Source organism: Brachypodium distachyon, chromosome 5 (genome assembly GCF_000005505.3).
Source record: "Brachypodium distachyon strain Bd21 chromosome 5, Brachypodium_distachyon_v3.0, whole genome shotgun sequence".
Taxonomy (NCBI): Eukaryota; Viridiplantae; Streptophyta; class Magnoliopsida; order Poales; family Poaceae; genus Brachypodium; species Brachypodium distachyon.
In genome coordinates, this window is record NC_016135.3 from 25,805,984 (window position 1) to 25,809,257 (window position 3,274).

General features: G+C 32.4%; 2 non-coding genes across 2 annotated transcripts; one reads left to right on the top strand and one right to left on the bottom strand.

Moving 5' to 3' along the window:
• Positions 1–221: 221 nt before the first annotated feature.
• Positions 222–294, bottom strand: TRNAT-UGU. The gene has a single exon. It is a non-coding gene; the product is annotated as a tRNA-Thr (tRNA).
• A 1,828-nt stretch (positions 295–2,122) lies between these two features.
• Positions 2,123–2,195, top strand: TRNAF-GAA. The gene has a single exon. It is a non-coding gene; the product is annotated as a tRNA-Phe (tRNA).
• Positions 2,196–3,274: the final 1,079 nt, after the last annotated feature.

Here is a 3,274-nt window from a genome sequence, read left to right on the forward strand (position 1 = left end):
TAAAACTGAATTAAACTAAAGGATAAACAGAGTAAAATCAACTAAAGTACCATAAAAAATAGAATTTCATCAACATCTGGATTTTTTGTATATATATTATTTATTTTATTCTTTTGTATCTAGCAAAATTGTAAGGTAGAAAACAAAAAAGATCCTGGATTCCCCATTTAATCCGAAAAAAAAAGAGATTCTTGTTCGTAGAACATCGATAACGAAAAAAAAGCCGACTACCGGATTTGAACCGATGACCCTCGCATTACAAATGCGATGCTCTAACCTCTGAGCTAAGTGGGCTTAGATAGCAGAAATAGTGTAACAAATAGAAATAGGTATAGTATAGAAATCCGTAAAATCTGAGATCTTAGTTATTAATCTTAGCTATTAACTAGTTCTCAATTTGAAGTTCTACTTAAAAGAATACTAGAACTTTTTAAAGATAAAGTTAGCTTGATATGCTTAACTAGAGGATATCCTTAAATAAAAGTATAGAATTTATTGAACTTTCTTTTTATTTCTCTAATTCGCAAATCTTTTTTCTAAGAGTTGATTCCAATTTCTATATTGAATTTGATTTCAGATATTTTCAATTTGATATAGCTCGGACGAATAATCTAATACATAGAAAAGAAATATATATATATATATATATATATATTATGAAATATATTAAAGATATAATAATATATATATATTAAAGAAATAATAAGGGGAAAATACGAATTTATTGGTGTTTTCATTCAATCATTATAGACATTTTTTTAGATCTTTTTTTATTTGTTAATAATTTAAGGATTCCTATTTCTCTAAGGAGAACATAAAGTCATAGCAAATAAAATTGCCAATTTTGAGTAGAAAAAAATGAATATCAAGCGTTATAGTATGATTTTTAATACTCTAAAAAAGTAAGATGAGCGGTGGGGGAGAGAAATTTTTTTGGATATATTGATTCGGATTGAATTGCAAATACAGCAACAATAGAATCAATGCAATTCTGAATTGCAATAAACAAGCGTGGTCTCTCAAATAGAATCGAACTGCTAGATGACGTCGAGTGATGAATTCAACGATTCCAAAAAAACTAAGAGATGGATGAAATTACGCAAGGAATCCAGGTCTCAAAAAAAAAGGAAAATGGGGATATGGCGAAATCGGTAGACACTACGGACTTGATTGTATTGAGCCTTAGTATGGAAACCTGCTAAGTGTTAACTTCCAAATTCAGAGAAACCCTGGAATTAAAAAAGGGCAATCCTGAGCCAAATCCGTGTTTTGAGAAAACAAGGGGTTCTCGAACTAGAATCCAAAGGAAAAGGATAGGTGCAGAGACTCAATGGAAGCTGTTCTAACGAATCGAGTTAATTTATTTAGGTTGTTTTGGTAGTGGAAATCCTTTTAAATTAGAGAAAGAAGGGATTTTTACATCTAATAAACACGTATAGATACTAACATAGTAAACGATTAATCACAGAATCCAAGTATAACATAGGTTCTTTATTCTTTTTTAGAATGAAATTAGGAAGGATTATGAAATAAAAAATTAATAAATTTTTTAGAATTATTGTGAATCCATTCTAATTGAATCTTGAGTAATCAAATCCTTCAATTCAAAGTACTTGAGATCTTTTAAAAAGTGGATTAATCGGACGAGGACAAAGAGAGAGTCCCATTCTACATGTCAATACTGACAACAATGAAATTTCGAGTAAAAGGAAAATCCGTCGACTTTATAAGTTGTGAGGGTTCAAGTCCCTCTATCCCCAAATCCTTTTTATTCCCCAACTATCCTCTTTTATTCCCTAACTTTTATCCTCTTTTTTTCTTTTTATCAATGGGTTTAAGATTCATTAGCTTTCTCATTCTACTCTTTCACAAAGGAGTGCGAAGAGAACTCAATGGATCTTATCCTATTCATTGAATAGATTTCTTTTTTATTAGAGTATCCGCAAGGACTCTCGGTTATTAACTCTATTTTTAAGTATTATTAAGTAATCCATGCACAATGCATAGGACCACCCCCCCCCCCCCATTTTTCAATTTGGAATTTGAAATACTTTAATTGATTTTTGAGTCCCTTTAATTGACATAGATACAAATACTCTACTAGGATGATGCACAAGAAAAGGTCAGGATAGCTCAGTTGGTAGAGCAGAGGACTGAAAATCCTCGTGTCACCAGTTCAAATCTGGTTCCTGGCAGAGAAAAAAAAAGATCTATCGAATAGGTTTTGATAAAAATGCCTCAAGATGGATTAGGATACATATTCGTTAATACTATAAATAAAGTCTGATTTATTCATCTAGGTGGATAAGTCTCTAATATAGAGGCACTTCTTTTTCTTTTTAGAGAAGGGTAAAAATCTCTGGTTCTTTTCTTTATGGTACAGAAGGAGGTGAGATTAGGTTCCCCTTTATTTTTTTTTTGCATTTCTTAATTTTGTATTCTGCATATTACGACGAATATTTTTTTATTCTTGCTTATCTTACTTTTCCAATTGTGCTAAGTCATGCGCGCGATACAAAGTTCGTGGTAGAGAACTTCTTTGAGTCATCATATTTTTCTGTTCATATGAGGGAAATTCATATGTGATTTTCCAAATAAGGGAATCCAAATGAAACCCTTTTTTTGCTCAGTCTATCTGGACTACTTTTGTATAATAGGAATTAATTCGAAATAGGTATTCCGTTTCATCTAGGAACAAAACGTAAAATTTTTCCTTTACTTGAATAAAATCTGGAGTTGTGTTGTATAAGTCCGCATGAATTTCTTATCATTCAATGAGCATCTTGTATTTCATAGAAATTGGGGGTTATATAGTCCTTACGTAAGGGCCAGCCTACCCAACTTTCAGGCATTAGGATACGTTTAAGGCGCGGATGATTATCATAAGAGATTCCCACCATATCATAAGATTCGCGTTCTTGAAAATCGGCACTTCTCCAAATCCAGAAGACAGACGGAATTCTAGGATTATCCTTTTGGGCAAAGACTTTTATGCATACTTCTTCTGGGTTATCTATGCCATACTGTATTCTCGTAAGATGATACACGCTAGCTAAAGATCCACCGGGTGCTACATCATAAGCACATTGGGAGCGTAAATAATTGTAACCATATACGTATAAAATGACAGCAATGGAATCCCAATCCCCCGCTTTTATTTGTAAAGTCTCTATTCCTCGGTGATCAAAGCCCAAAGATCTATGAACCACCTTATGTTTGACTAGCCAATTAGATAACCAACCCTGCTGCATTGTCTTGATCTCTCCCTCTTTGT